This window comes from Paroedura picta, chromosome 3 (genome assembly GCF_049243985.1).
Source record: "Paroedura picta isolate Pp20150507F chromosome 3, Ppicta_v3.0, whole genome shotgun sequence".
NCBI lineage: Eukaryota > Metazoa > Chordata > Lepidosauria > Squamata > Gekkonidae > Paroedura > Paroedura picta.
In genome coordinates, this window is record NC_135371.1 from 22,389,335 (window position 1) to 22,410,980 (window position 21,646).

Consider the following 21,646-nt stretch of genomic DNA (forward strand, 5'->3'; position numbering starts at 1 on the left):
ATGTGCACAAACCTTGCTTGCACTTGGATCAGGTGTGCTGTGCACCCAGCTCCTTCTTCCACCTCCTTCTTCAAAGAGGAACATGATGAAGGTTATTTATCAACAAGTCTGGTTACCTGTAAATATGAATGGGGGCGCGTGGCTTTTTGTTTTCTCAATCATGGCTTAATCCTCTTTAGAAACCCAGTTATTGGTAGGAGCGTGACCTCCAGCTGCACCACATAACTGCATCTCTATGTCAAAAGTAACAGAAGGTGCTCTGCAAACAGCATTCTTTCACTGTACTGTGCAAAAGCTTTGGAGAAGCCTGCTCCAAGTTGGGAAATACCTTGAGATTTTAGAGGTAAGGTCTGAAGAAGAGAGGGACAACAGTGAAGCATAATGTCATAAAATCCCCTTTCCAAAATGGACATTGTGTCCATGTAAAATGAGCACCTGGAGATCAGTTGTAACCCCAGGAAATCTCCAGCTACCACCTGGAGGTTGTCAAGCTTAGGAAGTGGGGAGGGGAAGCCAGGTGCAAACACAAGCTCTGTGCAGATTTTTTTACTTAGCTGCAATTAAATGGGATGTCTGAATGCTGGAAATGTACCAATATGCAAGTCCAGGTGTTCTCTTAAATTGGCTTTGGGTAAACAGAGGTAAGTGAGATAGGAAGGATGTGAGATCAACCAATCAAGTAGTAGGAGTTTTAAAATTAATATTGTTTCCAGCCTGAGATTCTGGATAGAGTAAAAGGAATGGATGGACAGAGGAGTACCTGTGGCACTGTTAACTCAATTTTTTTATTTTATTATCTATAGTGAAATGCAAAAATATAAGTTAGACAGAGCTATTTGGTGCAAATTATTTTTCTGAACAAAGCACACAAGTTCCTAAGCAGACAGATTTAAAAAGGAATTGTATTAATTATGTATTAGAACATTTATATTTTACCTTTCCTTGTAATCTAAGAAAGTCACTGCAGAGAGTAACAACTGTGCCCTGGTATTGTTAACATGTACAACAAACAAGGCTGCACTAGTAAGCAGGAGATAAAAAGGAACAGGGGCAAAGGACAGTAATTTATTTCACCTTTTTGCGCTAGGATTTAAAAGGTCAAATAAACTACTCTCCCTTGCACCTTGTTACTTTTTTCCTAATAAATTTCTATCCTATATATCAGGTCCAATTCAACTGCTGAAAACCAGAAGAGAAGGGGGGAAAGGGAGGACCACTTTTTCCCCTGATCCTTTCTGCTAAAGAGATGCTTTCTTCACTATTATGTGTCCCAAAGTCTAATTCCGGAAGCATTCACATACTGATGGCAGCCACTGTGGGACTTGAGAAGCCCCTGGAATTCCAGCTCATCTCCCGACCACAGAGTTCAATTTCCTTGGAGAAAATGGCTGCTTTGGACATGGCCTTTATGACATTGTATCCCATGGAGTTCTTTGTCCTTCCCAGGATTCATCCCCAAATTTCCAGGGGTTTACCAAAGTAGATCTGGCAACCCTATTGACTCCTAGCCCTTTGCTCGTGGCCTGGGGGGGGGGGGGTGGACAGGACCTGGAAGCCATATATTCATATAACTTTGGAAAAGTCAAGCCACAAAGAACCGTTCTCTTTGAAAGCATTTGCATTCTATCCCATTATAAAAAGGAAGTACCATGGCAGTATGGTTATTTAACTGCTGGGTATGGATATATGGGCGACCCCAACAGTTCTCTCCCCCACATTGTTTAACATCTTCATGCGCCCTCTGGCCTAGCTGGTACGGAGCTTTGGCCTGGGCTGCCATCAGTACGCTGATGATACCCAGCTCTATCTCCTTATGGACAGCCACCCGGACTCTCCCCTGGAATCATTTGCCAGATATTTGGAAGCGGTGACAGAATGGTTCAAGCAGAGCTGCCTGAAACTCAACCCCTCCAAGACGGAGGTCCTGTGGCTGGGAGGTAAGGGGCGGGACCAGGAAGCCTGAGGGCCCCACATACCTGAGGGACCACCTATCGCCCTATGCCCCCTGCAGGGCCTTATGCTCTGTGGGGGAACATCTACAGGTCGTTCCCGGCCCTAGGGAAGCACGCCTAGCCTCAACCAGGGCCAGGGCTTTTTCCGTGCTGGCCCCTACCTGGTGGAATGAGCTCCCGGGTGAACTACGGGTCCTGTGGGATCTGTCAACATTCCACGGGGCCTGCAAAATGGAGCTCTTCCACCAGGTCTATGGTTGAGGCTGGGGACGGTGAGGTAGATCTATTGCCTCCATGATGTTTGAAGTATACATCGTTCCTCCTCCATTTCTCCATCGCCTTGGTAGTGGGGGTGGGAGTGGCATATTCTTTCTGCCATGTTGGGAATTTTATGCCATGTTGTGAGTGTTAAGGTATTTTAGTGGGAGTTTTAATGGGGTTTTAAGACTATTTGTTACCCGCCACAAGGTCACCCAGTGAGCTTCCATGGAACTGAATGGAGATTTAAACCTCATTCTCCCAGACCATACTATGACATTTTAACCATTAAACCACAGTAGTTCACAGACTTCTGGATCATGTAAACATTGTAGCAGCATTAGGTAATGGGGAAAGCTGAAATATCCCATTGGGTTTATTCCTAAAACAGTATTCCTCTTTAAAATCCTTCTTTTTGAAATAGCAAGGCCAGCTTCAAATCGGCCTAATTTACAGGTAAAGTAGAGATCCATCACTTTTGCTTTTGTAGTCAAAAAGCTGAGAAGAAATATCATCCAAGGATCAGCTCTACTTGGCATCAAAACCAGGACCATCATGGGGGGGGGGGGTAACTGTTTGGTGTAGTGGTTAGGAATGCGGACTTCTAATCTGGCATGCTAGGTTCGATTCTGCACTCCCCACATGCAGCCAGCTGGGTGACCTTGGGATCGCCACGGCACTGACAAAATTGTTCTGACTGAGCAGTGATATCAGAGCTCTCTCAACCTCACCTCCCTCACAGGGTGTCTGTTGTGGGGAGAGGAAAGGGAAGGCAAATGCAAGCCACTTTGAGACTCCTTTGGGTAGAAAAAAGCGGCATATAAGAGCCAACTCTTCTTCTTCTTCTAATCAAATTCCTTTAAAATTGACTAAATCTGCATATATTATCATGCAAATAAATTACAGTGCTGAAAGTGGAGCGAAGAATACATCTTTGACGATGGAGCTTGCCATCTGTTTTTTAACAGACACATTCTGAAAAATAAACAGTTGTTGCCAATTGATCAGAGACATTTTCATAAATTTAAATAACCTAACTGATGAATTTAATGAAACCAGTTTTAACAACTGAAACTGACACCTCGATCTGCAACAGTAATCCTGTCCCAACAATGGATATAACTATTGAGAGAGGTAGATTCAAGTGAGCAGTCATGTTGATCTGTAGCAGCAATACTCTGTTTGAGTTTAGTGGCACAGGTTAACCTTATCAACTAAGCTTGTCGCTCCTGTTTGGTCCTTGAATCTGTTTAATATTTTCATTTTGCTGGACGCTAATTTGCTGCTCACCCTCTGCTTATATCCATGGACTGGTCATTCCCATTTTATTGTATCTGAGGAAGTATGCATACACATGAAAGCTTATACCTTGAATAAACTTGGTTGGTCTCAAAGATGCCACTGGACTCCAACTTTTGTTCTGTTGGGACAGGTGACAGTGACCTAGCTCTCATGTAGCAATCAGTATGGATGGGACGGAGGGCTTTGTTCTTCATCTCCAACTATCAACAAGAAGTACAGTGCAGCAAATGTAAGGACAATATGTATAGACTGGCAGCTATTTCTATGGCTTATGGTATGCAGATGGCTAAACTGTAACAACTATAGGAAAACAGTTTCCATAACCTCCCTCCCATCACAATTAGGGAGCTATACACTGTTCCTGTCTTTCCAACATCACTCTTACTACTGGCAATGTACCAATTAGCAGATGGCGACAAAAACGTTGAGCTTGTACCCTCTTTAGATGTATGATTTATGGAAGGTGCCAAGGGAACTTACAAGAGCTACGAAGCCCTGACCCACTCAACGTCAAACAGAATAGGGAGCATTGTGTCTATGAAATAAAATTTGGTATGTCTGTGTTCAAGAAAGCAACCCAGAGAACTGCCAAGCCCAGTGAGGTGGGCGACATGCAGCCCACACAGAGAGATTCATTGTTCAAGATACCCAACAACATAGGCCCCTAGGGACTGTCCATAAACTATGATGCCCTTTTAAAAAGCTTTCTCAAATCCTCTATTTTAATGTTTCCTTCCCCTCACTACAACCCTTGACATATGATACACTTTACAAACAGTTCCTCAGTCAGACCAATACAGTTGCCTATCCCTGAAGTTAAGAGGATTTATGCTTGTGAAGCCTAGTGAACAATGGCCTGTATACCTCACACCATGCTGAGCTCCTATCTTTAAAGATAGGAAGGCTGCCTAATAAGGAGAGCATGGACGAGCTGAGGCAAAAGAAAAGAGCAGCCAAATTAAGCCAAAGAAAACTCCCACTGAGATTTTAGGTATTATTTATAGGCAAGTTAAATATAGATCTGCTAGGAAGCACGTTAGCCATGTGAACTTCAGGCAGAATATCAGACTGTCTATATGAACAATAAAATCAGAGTCCAGTAGCACCTTTAAGACCAACAAAGATTTATTCAGGGCGTGAGCTTTTGAGTGCAAGCACTCTTCCTCAGACTCAGAAGGTTGGACTCGAAAGCTCACACTCTGAATAAATCTTTGTTGGTCTTAAAGGTTGCTACTGGATTCTGATTTTATTGTGCTACTTCAGACCAACACGGGCTACCCATTTGTATCAATCTACATGAAGACATCTTACCTCCCATTGTAGCGCTGCCTTTTAGACACCGCTGCCAATAAGCCATAGTGGTGGTGTTTTTTTAAATCCCTGATTCATAGAGGAGAGTGACTTTACTGTGTTCCCATCTCTTTTACTAGCAGGGTTTGCCTTTGGGGCAGATCCCATGATTTTGTTGAATGAGCTCAACAAAATGATCCCACAGTTATTGAACCAAAGGTTTCATCAATGCAGGTTTTGCTTTTGAGGGTCTCTCAAATAACCATGTTCTCATCAAGTACCTCGATGGCCAAGAATTTTATGCCACAGGGAAGCTTAACACCGAAGTGGCTGCCAGGAAAATATCTATTTTCCTCCTAGAAACACACTGACAAATTAATTACTTGCAGGGAAGGTGCCTAAAATGGGCATACCCATGAGCTCTTTTGACTCAGGTGTCAAAAAATGAAGGTATTCAGATCATGTGGAAAGTAACTTCAGAGTGTACTCCCATTAAGCAGAACAAACCATTCTACTGTACAGTTTGTATTACAGGGCTCAGACATTCATGACTGAGCACTCAACCCAATAACCAACCAATTAGTTGCTTCAGTTTCTTTCACTCTCTGCATCTGCCTTACACCCACCCCCCACCCTAAGAGGTTTTTATACAGATGTCAGCAAACAAGCAGCCATGCGGAGAAAGGAGAAAGCTCCCCACATCACTCAACTTGTCTCTGACCCATTTAATTAGGCACTGTTTAAATAAATAAAAGAAATACAGAAAGAGAGGCCAAGCAAGCTAAATAAATAAATAAGCAAGTCAGGGCCTCTGCTGCAAAAGGTAGGAATCCAGAACAGATCATAAAAACACAGATCAAAATCTATCATAACATTTCAGCACATAAAATATCTCAGGGATGTCATGGCATGTCACCTGTACTGAAGCAGCAAATAGTATAGGTATCCATACTTTGCCATTATTAGTACATGCATGTTTGTGGGATTAATTACGATTATCCCAACATGGTTACCTCTGTAATAATTTCATTGCACTGGAACAGCTTTCATTCCTCCATTCAACAAAGCCACATGGAGACTATTTCAATATGCCAGAATTCCTCTCTGCTACAAGGATATTTAGATGTTCTGCTAACAAATTGGTTGCTTCCACAGTGATACCACAGTGATTTTTAATGACTTCTCCCCACACAGACTTTGGTGACTACATCATTACCAAATTAGCGTAGAGGTCCAAAGTTTGGACTGGAATACACAAAATCCATGTTCTAAGTGAGAGAGCCAGCTTGGTGTTGTGATGAAGAGCAGCAATTCTGGTAAGCCAAGTTTGATTCCCTGCTCTTCCACATGTAGCCAACTGGGTGACCTTGGGCTAGTCCCAGTCCTCTTAGAAATGTTCTCACAAAGCCAGACTGTCATGCCTCTCTCAACCACACCTGCATCACATGGTGTTTGTTGTGGGGAGAGGAAAAGTGCTTATAAACCGCTTTTAGACTCCTCCTGGTAGCGAAAAGTAGGATATAAAAACCAAGTACTACTACTCTTCTTCTTCTACTTCCTTTCCTTCTTTGCAGACTCAATCTTCCATGGAAGCACTGAGGCTGATTCCACACAGGCAGACATGGCCGTGAAGGTGCTCATATCGAAGTGGGGCTAATCCCCTGTCCTATGGTGGCTCAGAGGGGGCAAAAAGTGCCCTGGTTGGCTTTGCATGCTTCGCTGCACCACAGGGTGGACTGGGGCATTTTCCTTTATTTTGCAGAAGGGTGCTGTGTTTCCCAGGGGGATGCACCAGGTGTCCTGTTGAAATGGGTCCCCTGTGGGGACATAGAATGCTGGAGAGCATAAAGCTCCACACCACCACATTGCTGGCAGCCTGGTACAACCGCTGCAATGTGAAATGGCCCTGCATTATCTTGGGTTAGTTGCTCTTTTTCAGCCTCCCCTGCATCACAGAGCTACTGTTGTAAGGATACAGTGGAAGCGTGGGAAACCAAGTTGTAAGACACTTAGGCTCCCCAAGTAGTAAAATATAAATATATAAATACATGAAATAACAAGCACAAAGGCAATTCATCTTGCAAGGTTCTGGTAGTATTACCTGTATGCTTGCTGTATGTTTTTACTGAGGTATCATGTTTCTGTATAATATTGTTTAAATACATTCACACACACTGTAGTAATTTCACAGGAGCCAATCTGAAAGGTGCCAGTCACATGCCTTGAGTTGGGATATAAAATTGCATCTGAGCAGGGCAGTGTATTCATATGGACATACAGCTGAAGCCAAGCGCAAAGTTGTTCAAAACTGCCAATCAAAAGGTCTGCTGAATTTGCAGTGAGTAGTTTATTCCATCTGCCCTGTGAGTAGTAGCTCATTGTATCTGACTTCTATTCTGAATATCATTGTCTAGTGCCATAATGCTTAAGCAACTATCAAATAAGGAGGTAAAATTTAGACGTTCTTGGGGGTCATCTGATGTCTGTGTAGCGATAGCAGGAATGAGCCATTCAAACTAACATTTAAAACACTGCATTGTTTATACTAATGACTAGCTTTTATTATTTATTCACTATTGCACTGCTCCAATGGGCTTTTTTTGTCAATGCTGTTTCAGTGCTTCAAAGTGTTTTAATGCATGCAAATGTGTACGTCAGTACAATGCTTTGATGATTTTAATGGAAAAGCAGACTCAAAACATGGAATAATTGTTCAGTGTTCCAACTGATTGCAGGTAATTGGCCAAGGGCTATGAGCCAGTATTTTTCAGTTGAAGCTAAGCCAGTCAACAACAAAACATTCCAAGATTTATTTTGCATGAACTTATTACATCCGATGTGAAATTTTACAAGGTTTCCCTTTGTAGTCAGAAGGAGGCTCACATTCAACAAGATATATGAATCACAGCTCCATTAACTGCACTGGGAATCAATGAGATGATGCCTGATTTTCTTGCACTCTTCCCTTGTGGACCTTAAAGTCCACTAAAGGCAACATGGCCTTTGTTCTTTTCTTTCTCTGTATACTTATCCATATCTAAGGTGAGAGCTGCCAAACTTTTGCCAGAATGCAAGTTATGTGCAGGGCTACAACAAATCTGCATGTCTGACTGAAATCCTATATATATGTTCAGAACAAAAACGTAATGGTTTGTTGTTTATATTTTAAAAGTTGTTCTGATACCAGTAACAGCAGTGAACTTTAAGACACAAGCACCCGATTAAACATCTGTTACATGCAGACTCTGAGTCATGGCAATTCCCCTTTGATACTAATGCCCAGCATTACAGAACAAAAACTGAGCTTGTGACTTCGACAGTATTGTTTAAGGGGGGGGGGAATCTAGATTGGAATTCTCAGAGAGAAGGGTGGAGCTATTGAGAGAAGGTTTGTAGAAATTATTTCAAGAGTGATTCATTTATTTATCTACAACATGTGCCCCACCACATTAAATTTAAAACAAACACCATGCTAGAATGAAAACATTGAAAGACACAAAACGATGATGCTTACTAATACAGGTGCACATTAATCTAGTTTCTACACAAGTCAGTTGCAGCCACAACTATGCTCCCAAAGGCTGAAATATTAGACCAACTGAAATCAGTGGGAGATCTGCCAGGACTTCACCCATTGACCTAATGGGGGGAAATTCTTGTTGGTTTCACTGTTGGAAGCCATGGAGAACAGGTTTAAGCAATCCCACTTACATTTCCCTTACGTTTTAGCAATCCTGCCCCTAGGGCAGTACTGTAATAGATGAAGTAATCTAGACACACACACGTCAGCCTAATTTTACTATTTTATTCATTTATCCCTCAGCTGTAGGATTGTTTTCAAAACATGATCCAGTCAAGATATGTTTATTTACTCAGTCATTCTGGGATGGCAAAACTTTAGATCATTTCGAATAAAGATTTATTAACATAGTGAAGTCAATTAAATGCAAGGGACACTAGTACAATCCCCGTGTGTCTTTCTTGAATTTTTCTCTAGAAATTCCCCATGAATGCAAAGTTGGTCCATGGTCAGAACAACTATAAGGGAAGACTTCTGAGAAAGTATTCTTAAGAATTATTGCTCAGGCAACTTTGAATCATTTTCCCATTTTAATGTACCAGGAAACAGCTAGTTTGAATATATATTTTTAAAAATCTGGGCTAATTTCAGGTATGGTATAAGCAAGCTCTAGGTTAGCACAATAAACTTGAATCATCAAACAAAAATAAGTGAAAATGTAGAATCACTGTGACCTCATTTTATTGACATTTGTTGGCATTTTTGGTTATTATGACTAGTAATAGGCACAGATCTTATTTTAGCCATGTATTTGAAGAGGCAGATTTACTTTTACAGGACTGACGGGATTGTTCGATTATTGTGGTTTTTAAAATATATATTGAACATGATCAAAATTCATATTGTTTAATATTGAGCAGTCCTGGTGGCTTTAGCTGATAAATTCTGCTTGAATGCGGGCAAGGGTTATGTCTCATTTTCGCTCTTACATAATTGCTGTGTTAGATATGGTGGGCCATGCCATCTTGCTGAGATGTTTAGAGGTGGAAGTAGGTATCAGGGAAAGTGCTTTGGATTGGTTTAAGTCTTCTGTTGATATTGGACTGAGAGGGCTTTTATTAAAGAACATAGAATCATAGAGATGGAAGGGGCCATACAGGCCATCTAGTCCAACCCCCTGCTCAACGCAGGATCAGCCCAGAGCATCCTAAAGCATTCAAGAAAAGTGTGTATCCAACCTTTGCTTGAAGACTGCCAGTGAGGGGGAGCTCACCACCTCCTTAGGCACCCTATTCCAGTACTGAACTACTCTGACTGTGAAAAGTGTTTTCCTGATATCTAGCCTATATCGTTGTACTTGAAGTTTAAACCCATTACTGCGTGTCCTCTCCTCTGCAGCCAACAGAAACAGCATCCTGCCCTCCTCCAAGTGACAGTTCTTAATAGTATAGGGCTGTCCTCTGGGATTCTACACACACACTTTCCAATGCTATTTATCTCTATGTATAGCCTTTAGGAGGAGAATCATATATAATTTTGCAGATGGGTAGGTAGAGGCCTCAGAGTCCATGAACAAGAGGTCTTATTTCTGGCTGAGAGGGGAAATGAAAAAGTTTCCTTCTCTGACAAAACAAGATTTCTTCTCTGACCAAGACCTGAGGCCACAACACTCTTCCCTTAGAGAGCCATTACAATTCATTACATTCTTGTCATGTCAGAGAGAAGTGTCACCCCCCCCCCCCCCGCCAATCTATAGCTTTGGAATCCTTACTCTAATTTCATTACAATTTTCTGGATCTCGCTTACATCACTAACAGGCTGAGGCTGTTAGAACAAGCTATAAGTCCACAGGGAAACCGGTGATATTTATATATTGTAACAATAGAAGTTTCACCAACTTATTTTTGGCTGTTATTATTGTCTCAACAAAACCTATTCATGCTGACCAAGTCCAATATTGCAGCATGATAAAGAGCAGAGGTTTTTATCAATAAAGTTATTGCTTCCAACAATTAATTGGGATCATTCATAATAATTCAAGAGCCTAATATGGACACAGTATACTAGTCTGGTCTAGGCTCCCTTTATAAATCAAATGCGACATATGGGTCTTCCTTGTGACAAGGGCAACTTTTGCTATGTAAACTCAACTCATCCTTTGATTTATCTAAAGAGCTGATGTCCAAACAGCCTATGGCTGGGGTTGTGGGGAAACAGGACTGAGACAAACTCTTCAGTGGTTAATTTCACAAGGACAGCCATGAGTCCATATGTATGACTATGAATACATATATATAAATCATCTAGAAGGGGAAAAAGTGAGCATGGCAATGGAATACAATGAACAAAAAAATTATAAACTTGTGGTGTTTATCTCTCACTGATAATGTAACATATGGTCAATCATATGTCCTACTTCACAGTATACACAATCACTGTAACAGGGAGAAAGAGAATCACCACCATGCAGAAGTCTATAAAGCTAGGGAGGCTTGATTCAGAGAATCATAGAGTTGGAAGGGGCCACACAGGCCATCTAGTCCAACACCCTGCTCAACGCAGGATCAGCCCAAAGCATCCTAAAGCATCCAAGAAAAGTGTATATCCAACCTTTGCTTGAAGACTGCCAGTGAGGGGGAGCTCACCACCTCCTTAGGCAGCCTATTCCACTGCTGAACTACTCTGACTGTGAAATTTTTTTCCTGATATCTAGCCTATATCGTTGTACTTGTAGTTTAAACCCATTACTGTGCATCCTTTCCTCTGCAGCCAATGGGAACAGCATCCTGCCCTCCTCCAAATGACAACCTTTCAAATACTTAAAGAGGGCTATCATGTCCTCTCTCAACCTCCTTTTCTCCAGGCTGAACATTCCCAAGTCCCTCAACCTATCTTCATAGGGCTTGGTCCCTTGGCCCCAGATCATCCTCATCGCTCTCCTCTGTACCCTTTCAATTTTATCTACGTCCTTGAAGTGAGGCCTCCAGAACTGCACACAGTACTCCAGGTACTTATATTATACCAAAGAGGAAGGCTAGGTTATTTTCCAGGTTTGCTGCTAAGAAAAAGAAGTGGCATTTTTACATTATGATATAACCATATAAAGAAGGCAGAAACCAACGTTTGGGCGTAATCTTTTCAAAGGATATCATTTTACATTCAGGACTGTCTTTCGTTCAGGAAAACATGGTAGATAACATGAACACAGATTATCTCATTCTGCTTGACAGTGGGATGTATGGGCTGTAACTACTTTTAACGTAACGTTTAACAACAGAAGACTTGGTAAGTTCTTGATACAGCAAAAAACTGATTTATGTTTGTCCTTAAGGTAAAGGTAAAGGTATCCCCTGTGCAAGCACCGAGTCATGTCTGACCCTTGGGGTGACGCCCTCTAGCGTTTTCATGGCAGACTCAATACAGGGTGGTTTGCCAGTGCCTTCCCCAGTCATTACCATTTACCCCCCAGCAAGCTGGGTACTCATTTTACCGACCTCGGAAGGATGGAAGGCTGAGTCAACCTTGAGCCGGCTGCTGGGATTGAACTCCCAGCCTCATGGGCAAAGCTTTCAGGCGGCTGCCTTACCACTCTGCGCCACAAGAGGCTCCTTAATGCAGAATAATTTCACATAAAAATTCAGGTATCATTTCAGGGTAGTTTTCCTCAGACGATAACCTATACAGACAGGAGATTCAAGCTGGCTTCAGTTGCAGCATGGTCACTATAGCAGCCTGTGCTACACATGGAGGGGCTTGGAAGAACATAATTGATTGTCAGGCCCATGGGACACTGTACTAACAATGTTCTGTAGTAATCTCCTGGGAATATTTTTGCTCGTTTTAAAAACCAAGTGATATTCTGTGGCCGGGGTGGCCAAACTATGGATCTCCAGATGTCCATGGACTACAATTCCCATAAACCCCTGCCAGGATATGCTGGGAGGGGTTTATGGGAATTGTAGTCCATGGACATCTGGAGAGCCAATTTGGCCACCCCTGCATAAGTTTCACAACTCCAAGAAAGCTAGAGAGCAAGACACCCATAAGTTAAAGCCCAAATCTTGAAGAAAATTGCAACAGTAGTTCCATTTGGCTTACAGATTTACTCCGTTTACTTTCTACACAGCTAATTAGCTTTGCTTTAACAATCGGATCCTCATCAGTTTCCTTGACAGTGCATGCCTTACTGGACATCTTGTACCACCAAACTTTTACCAGCAAATAATGAATGGGGAAAAGGAGCCTGGAGAAAAGGAGGTTGAGAGGGGACATGATAGCCCTCTTTAAGTATTTGAAAGGTTGTCACTTGGAGGAGGGCAGGATGCTGTTCCCGTTGGCTGCAGAGGAGAGGACACGCAGTAATGGGCTTAAACTTCAAGTACAACGATATAGGCTAGATATCAGGAAAATATTTTCACAGTCAGAGTAGTTCAGCAGTGGAATAGGCTGCCTAAGGAGGTGGTGAGCTCCCCCTCACTGGCAATCTTCAAGCAAAGGTTGGATACACACTTTTCTTGGATGCTTTAGGATGCTTAGGGCTGATCCTGCGTTGAGCAAGGGGTTGGACTAGATGGCCTGTATGGCCCCTTCCAACTCTATGATTCTATGATTCTATGAATGGGACCATGGCATTTCATGTAGGACTTGCCATGCTCTTGGTCCGAGCAGGTTTAACTTTTTTGCAGGTCGTTACTAAATTCTGCTTCATCAACCAAAGACGACACAATCCATGTGTAAAGAAATACTAGCTCAGACGGACCTTTATGTGAATTATACAAATGTGTGCTGTAAAACTGCAGAGTTTATTTTTACGTGTTTCTCAGACTGTGTTAAATCACGTAACAGTAAAACATGAAGACAGGAATGAATACACCTATATAATCACCCATTCACACTTAAAACCAAATGGTTCTGAGAGCTATTTCCTCGGAAAAATAATACTGCGGAGATGCAACAGAACACGGGAACCGGATGTACTAACACGATTTTGAAGAAGCAGATTTTAAAACTTTCATTTTCTGCAATCTGTGGGCCTCTTCCTTAGCAAAAAGTTCATGGTTCTTTCACCTCAAGGGGAAAAAAAAAGAAACATTCAAACTTAATGGCCATGAAAATGATGAGGCCAGAAACAGACCTGCCAAGAGCTTGCAATTACATTACCTAAGCACCTCCAAGTCCCCTAGATAGACAAGTGGCTCTGACAAGCATCACTGGTTTTATTGCATTTATTCCCTTGCAGCTTTTTTATTACAATACATTTATTGAATGAGTTAATTCTGTTAAATCTCAACACCTCCACAAACAAACTAACTTCGATCTTTCCTCGCATTCAATCAGCAATGATTTTCCCCCAGTGTTTCGGCAGATCTAACACGGGTGGTCCTAAAATGTATTTAGGTTAGATCCAGTGAAAATTTATGCTAACGAAAGTAGGGTGGTTTTCACTGATTCCTTCCCTTCAAAGGGTCTCTTGTCCCACAAAATCAGAAATTAGGGGAAAAGTTGAGCAGGAAGAGAGTGAAGAGTAAGTCCCATTCCACTGATAAAATGCCTTTGTTTAGAACAGGGGTGGTCAACCTGTGGTCCTCCAGATGTTCATGGACTACAATTCGCATGAGCCCCTGCCAGCATTTTCTAACAGGGGATCATGGGAATTGTAGTCCATGCACATCTGGAGGACCACAGGTTGACTACCCCTGGTTTAGAGCAGTGGTCCCCAACCCCCGGTCCAGAGACGGGTACCGGTTCGTGGATCAGTCAGTACCGGTCCCCGGCTCCTGCCCTGCCACTCTGCCGCCGGCTCACCTTTGGTGCTCTCCGGCAGCCGCCATGGCTGGGGCTACCCCTTGATGTGGCACTGTGCAGCTGCTGCTGGCAGCGCCCCCCAGTGGGCGGCAGGAAATCAGGGGTGCTGGCAGGAAAGCAAGTGGAGCAGGGGCTCAGGCGGCGGCAACGTCCCTCTTCAAAAGACTACCCCCTCCGGGCCTCAGTAAAATTGTCAAACGTTGACAGGTCCCCGGTGATAAAAAGGTTAGGGACCACAGGTTTAGAGGACATTTACCACAGGATCCATATCCCCCACTCCATTTTTCCCCCAAGGCAGGTCCAGGAAAGCAGGATTGCGCTTACTGTAACTGTTGTTCATCAATGTTTTCTGTGCAGAAATACATTGGGACTGTGCTCACACAGCCTGGCCACAGAGCATTTTTTCCACTAGTTAAAGCTTTGGAAAGGGCAACAAAATCAGAGTGCAGTCGCACCTTTAAGATCAACAAAGATTTATTCAAGGCATGAGCTTTCGAGTGCAAGCACTCTTTCTCAGACTATGAACTACCATCATGACAGTGGAAATTTAAAGCAAAAGTTATGGTAATTCTGTTAAATTAGTAAACTGTGCTGGTCTTAAAGGTGTTACTGGACTCTGATTTTGTTGTGCTACTTCGTACCATCACGGCTACCCACTTGAATCTGTCCTTTGGAAAGGGGATATCCTAGACCAAAGGAGCAGCATATCCACCCGTTTTCCTGTGAGTAGGATCATGTATTCTTCGATCAGGATGCCCCTTCCTCAGTTCCAACCAGCAGCCCCAAGCTCCCATGGAATGGAACATAATGGGAGCCCAGGCACCATTCCAACCAACTATAACAAAAGAGCTCAAAGACGGTCAGAGGAAGGGAATGTGTTTCCACATAGAAGACATCAATGAACAACAGTTACAGGTAAGTGCAACCCTGTTTTCATCTTCCATCTTCTTGTGCTGCACACATGGGAACTGGGAAGAGCGCCTCATTGAAACAAATAGTGCAAAATAGCCTTCTTGAATTCTGACTCCTTTTGAGCCTTCTGAGTCAATGGCTACAGGAACTAGAAGATGTCCCCAAAAGATCCCAAATCCTCTCCCACCAGGAAACAGAAGTGCAGGCTTTCTTGGAACTGGCAGTAATGAACAGATCCACCTTGGGAAACCCCTATAAGCAGAACAACTCCTATTGCATATGAACTGCTCAGGGACAATTTGACACTGGTCTGGATCTGCCTGCTCAATCTGTTGGCTTCGGCATTGAGCACCCCTGCAATGTGAGTAGCCTTGGGCCAAACACTGGTTCCGAGAGGCCACTCTCCAAACTTCCAATGCCTCATCTTGCCTCATGAATCTTGAGGATATCTGCAAAAGAAAGGGCAAACCTGATGGCATACAACTCACATTAATATGCAGTTGATGGTCCTCAGTGGGTGGGAACAAACATTGGACAAAAGCCCTTGGCAATGGGCAACCCAGCCTTTCGAAAGGCATCCACAGTGTGAGCTTGGAGACCCAGACTCTGAAGGGAATGCCAAAAAAGAGATTCTCATTCTTGTAGCCACCACTGCAAGGATTGAATAACCCGTGGAACCAATAAATGACAAAAGGCAGTGTGCTTGCTCAAACCTCCTCAGGTACTATACCTGTAGGTCTCTCATATGTAATCTGACATAGGGGACCACTACTGTGGTATAGGCTAATACAGGGGTAGTCAAACTGCGGCCCTCCAGATGTCCATGGACTACAATTCCCAGGAGCCACCTGCCAGCGTTCGCTGGCAGGGGGCTCCTGGGAATTGTAGTCCATGGACATCTGGAGGACCGAAGTTTGACTGCCCCTGGGCTAATAGGTCCTGGATGGCCCTTACTGACTGCCACTGGTTCCAAACAAAGGCTTGACCTAGGGAATGGAGAGATTAGGGTCTATCTGCTGGCACAAAGGCGGAATCCAGAACCACCCCATAAACACTCTTTGGTCCCAGAAGCCCCTCTTTATTACTGTGGCTAGTAGAAAAAAATGCTCTGCAGCTGGTCAGCACAAGTGCAATCCCAACACAAGGCTACACAAGAAGACAGGATGAAAAATCAGTATGCTAAGCTGCACATTAGAATGCATTAACCCATTCTCAGGCACGTACCCTAAAAGCAGAGTTCACTCCCCCCCCCCCACCAGCAACCCACTATTGTTGGCTTTGGCTCCACAAATCATGCACAGATGTGTTCAAGGGCATGTCTGGTAGCATTTATGTTTACACATCTGCTGAGAGATAAATCAGTGTATGAAGCAAAGAGAGGGGTTCTTGTGATCCACTCTTGCCACTGATTATTGGTAGCTTGTCCCTCTATTACCATTCTGATGCCTCAGATTTATATATAAAGTATAATTCAACAGAGATGTTATGCTAAAATTCAGTACTTGACAGTGAGCAAAGCTGTTAATGACAGGATGTTTTGGAAGTGATTAATTCACCATTCACCCACCATAACTCAGAAGCAACTTGATGGCACATAACACACACACACATGTACAACTATATTTTGAGGCCAAAGAACATAATTCTTGTGATATGGTATCCACCTCAGCACCCTTCCCCTCCTGCTTTGTGTGCCCTTGGAGAAACTCTTCCCATATAAAGGAATACGAATACTACTGCACTGCATCACACAGTCCTTTTCATTTTCTAAAACGGAGGGATAACATTGAGCGGGAAAAGAGCACAAAACAGTCACTGTAAGTCAATCCTCATTATGAAAGCACCCATGGGAATCTGCAGATCAAAGTGTTTCCATATAAAGAGTTTTTGCCAAAATGGGAATAACTGGTTTGGGCCTTTGTGCAGTCAGATTTAAAAAAACAACAAAAAAAACTTCAGAAAATTCAACAACAGGCAGCTATTTAATAAGGGGGAATCATGCCGCTACCAAAGGAATAGGCCAGCAGGTAATTCCATGGGAGTGAGTTACTATTAAATATTTTATACTAAAGAAGCCTCACTGAGATAATGACATCTCATTCTCCAGTGTGCCCTTCAAGATGATATAACCTATAGTGATTTTAAAAGTTTTTTTAAGAACTTTGAATTAATAAAGCCCCTTCGACAGTGAAAAAGAATGTGATGTTTGACAGCTAGAAAACCGCCACAAAAATAGCCGCGGAGGCATTTGAATTCTAAATTTTTGTTTAACATCTATTTGGGCCACAAATTAAGTTATAAAACAGCTTTTATATATTGTAACCTAGACGCTATAACCATGCCTCATTTTGTGTGTCCATAAACAGGTGAAGGAAATTCCAACATCTAAGACTACTACAATTTCAAGTAATTGTAGCAGAGATATGGAATATATACAATTTGTGATCACTAGATCTTGAGATCAGGAGCTCCTGTTGTCTCCCAAGGCTTGATCAGTACGTTGAATGATTCCATCTTGCAGATATTTGCAATGAGAGATTGGCTCAGGCTGGCTCTGTTATCTTCAAGGACATCACTATGTCTGAATAATTAGCGAGTTGGAGAGATGAGGTAATTTTCTGGAGGGTTCTAGCAAGGATGGTTCCTAATTGGCGAGATTGGTTGCCTGACCCTGGGGGGGCTCTAATTATAGATGGCCTAATGATTGAGAGATTTTATGCAAGCGTGGATGACGTCTACAGGCTTCCTGCAGCATCAGAGGAAAGACCACTTTGACTGCTTATGTCAGTAATTAAGGATGCACCTCCTGATATAGACCATCAAACATTAGGTAGTAAGCTATCGTATTTTTTCTCTTTTTCTTGTCTTGGAGCATTTTGTTGTACTTAATATAAATATATATTTAAAAGATGCCTGGATATTTGCACATCTCTGCCCTGAGAATCCACAGGGTTCTGCTTGAAACTCCTTGATATCTATCCACTGAGTCATAGAGCTTGAGAAAATTATCATATACACATGCTCTATAGTATGTCCCTGCATTATCCCATCAAGTATGAAGAATAAACAATGGTGATGATTCATTCCAAAGGCAATCCATTCCCTGAGTCCAAGAGACCAAAGCAGTTCTGTTTCCTTAGCGAGCAACACCAATCCTAGTGTCACAGACAACGGGCTTTTGAAACCAGGTCAATATATTATATAGAGGTAAGTCATTCATTCATTCATTCATTCATTCATTCGATTTCTATACTGCCCTTCCACATGGCTCAGGGCGGTTTACATGCAACATGGGGGGATATATGGAACAAATTAATATATAGCATAAACAAAAACAACAATAATCTAAATAACAAAATTTCAGTGATCTTAAACAACAATATAACAGGAACAGGAACTTAGCTAAGCCCCCTAGAGAGGACAGACTGTTTCAGGCCATGGAAGGGATTTTGAGGAGGGAATTGTTGTCGGTCTCAGGCAAGTGCCTGGTGGAGGAGCTCCCTTTTGCAGGCCCTGCAGAATTGTGGGAGTTGGGACAGTTCATGGGGGGGGGGATAAAAAATTTCAACCAAGGTTTTTTTTGTATGTCTGTGTGTTTTAATATTGAGATAATTTAGATATCTCTTTGTTCTCAACCAGCAAATACAACTGAAAATGAGAACAAAAAAGAAAAATCATCACAACATAAGAGTTATTCAACAAGAGATCTTTACTATGGATTTTGATGTTGAATATGTATCAGAGGATCTGTGTGTTCAAATATACTAAATATTTGATCAGTATTTGACGTAGTCAACATTTCAACATTTGACAGTGTTTACACATTATGTGCAATTATATTTAGTATATGTTCTGGATGACAGTTTATGAAATTTCAAAGTTAACATCTGCCAAAAAAAAAAATTAAAAGTCAACAGATGCCAGCAAGACTGAAATACTTGAATACTGAGGTAAAATGTCATTCAAAATCTGAGTTTCCAATTTTTTGATTGAAAATACGTATCACAAGAGCGGAAAACTGATGTTTAACTTGTTCATTTAATTGTTATCATTCTTACCTTTACCACAGAAACAACCCTACCTAAAAGGTAAAGGTATCCCCTGTGCAAGCACCGGGTCATGTCTGACCCTTGGGGTGACGCCCTCTAGCGTTTTCATGGCAGACTCAATACGGGCTGGTTTGCCAGTGCCTTCCCCAGTCATTACCGTTTACCCCCCAGCAAGCTGGGTACTCATTTTACCGACCTCGGAAGTTTGGAAGGCTGAGTCAACCTTGAGCCGGCTGCTGGGATTGAACTCCCAGCCTCATGGGCAAAGCTTTCAGACGGCTGCCTTACCATTCTGCGCCACAAGAGGCTCACTACAACCCTACCTACTCCACCATTATTTCTATTATAGTTTTATGTACTATCACTCAGTCAACAGTTCTCCACTCTTACTTAAATCAGTTCTGCCCACAATTCCCATAACTATGTTCAACCAGCAGCCTGAATGTGTTCACAGCCTGAATATGTCTGGACACCACAAGTTGTGGAATGCTGTCAATCTCATGCCAACAGAACCTAGGTTGCCACTTCTGAACACTGAGTTACATGTGAACCATCAAACATATCTGAACAAGAAGGGAGGTCATCCTCAAACCCCAACTCTGCCAACTAATTACCACTTTAAAGAGGATGACTATTCCTGTCTTCTTGTCCAATGTTTCCGAAAGCACCATGTTTTAGATCTGCCATACTTTCAGAAACAAAAGGAAAACCAAATGAAAGCAACCTCTTAGAGCAATGCAGCAAACTGCACATATTACCTCTTCACACAATGCTAATCCCCACTTCCAAATAATGTTGGTGCTGGCCCAGGCCTGGCCCAAATCAGGCCCTCATTTGTCCCACAACAAGGGAATCTGGATCCTTCTGGCTGACCTTTATCGGCCAAGGCGTGTCTAGCAGGGAAGAGTCAGGCCTGGCTCCTTCCCCCACCCTGGGCCAACTACAGTGTCCCAGGAGGGACACAAAATGCCCTAAGTGGCTCCGTGGCACTGTGCAGTATTGCTGAGCCAGCTGGGGCAATTTCTTTCTGTTTAGGAACATGAATATCTTCTATACTCTTGCTACAACTTCCTAATCTCTTGTTTGACAATAGGATCTAGCCACAATTCAAGCATCTTTACAAACTCAGTGGTAGTCCTTGAAGATAATTTGGACACTTCAGTTGGCGTCTCTTGTATTTTGGATGGAAACATGCAGTTTCTGCCACAGTCACAACCTGCTGGATTCAACAAGTCTCCAAAGCTCTGGTCAGATAGCAATGAATTCATCCCAGTCAAAAGTAGGGAACACTAAAAATTTAGTCCTGCTGACTAGAATCCCTTCTGTCTTGCTGGAATTTAATTTCACTTTCTTTGCACACAGCAAATAGGTACTGGGCAAGAAGTGAGACACTTGCTTCTGGTGGCTTAGGTGAAGAAACATATAGCGTAATGTCATCAGCATATTGAGAACATCCATTTTCCAAACAACAGGCTCCCTCATGCAAGGATTTTAGTTAAACAGTGCACAGCATGGGTAATGATACTGACTCTACAAGCCACATTCCAAGGAGCAGAGGAGAAGACCCAGCTGCTGTTTTCTGCATGTGGAAGACAAATGTGATTTAATCTCCCCAATAATTTCCTCATCAATCCCAGCCTCCAAAAGAGTCAATAAAACTCTCAACCAGGTCAAAAGCTGTTGACATGCCTAACACAGTCATCGGTGAAGCATGCCCCTTGTCCATATTCTGATGGGAGATTTTCTACCAGAGTAGCCCAAGCCATCCAGGCCTTAAACCAGAATGAGAGTGGTCAAGGAGATGAACAACTCAACAAACACTGTATCACTTTTAACCAGGCACTAGTGACTAGGATAGCCATTCTGCTGCCTTGTGGAATCTCCAAGTACAAGCAGCAACAAAAGGTCGTCACAAAGGTTGCAGGGAAAAGTTTTGTTTTGTTGTGCTGCTGTTGTTTCAGAAGGCAGTTCACGGTCTACAAATATAACTCTCGTATAATTAGAGAAGGACTTCCGTTATGGTCTGTATCCCCCTCTGCTTAAATCACTGTTAACATTTTCTTTACCTCTGATAAAGGCCAGCTCAGGGAAACATTGGACGCCATACTAGTCTGCTAGACTTCTTTAGCACCCTGGGTCTGTCAGCATTTCCTCCCCCTCCCCACCAAGATTTAATTGGAGCCTCTGACATTTGCTCATATCAGTTCTGCAGGCAGAGAGAAGTGGCAAAATTAATGGAGTGTGGAAGAAATGGAATAGGAAATCTATCGGTTGGTACACAGCTCGTTCATCCCCCTCTCACAAACATGGAAAGATCAAAAATGAAGTATTGAGTGCAAATATTCACCTCTTTTTTTTAAAGGTATGCATTTGATTAGTTAGACAAAGGCTAGCCAGTATTACTTCTCCAAGCAGCAAATCTGTATTGAATGAGTGAAAAAAAATCATTTTCAATGAATCTGTATTTGATTAGTTAGACAAAGGCGAACAAACTCATAACGTCAAAGGATAAACAGAACAGAGATTCATAAGTTTATCATTCAACCAAAATATCTTGA

The 21,646-nt window shown here is 42.5% G+C and overlaps 1 protein-coding gene and 1 long non-coding RNA gene across 29 annotated transcripts in view; one reads left to right on the top strand and one right to left on the bottom strand.

The window, feature by feature from the left end:
- The window catches only part of MAGI1 (membrane associated guanylate kinase, WW and PDZ domain containing 1), a 566,279-nt gene that overhangs the window by 221,885 nt on the left and 322,748 nt on the right, over positions 1-21,646 (bottom strand). The window lies entirely within an intron of this gene.
- LOC143831744 (uncharacterized) overlaps positions 6,924-21,646 on the top strand; it is a 37,439-nt gene continuing 22,716 nt past the window's right edge. Inside the window, exon 1 of the long non-coding RNA XR_013228953.1 lies at positions 6,924-7,165. This is a non-coding gene — a long non-coding RNA (uncharacterized LOC143831744). The remainder of the gene's footprint in view (positions 7,166-21,646) is intronic.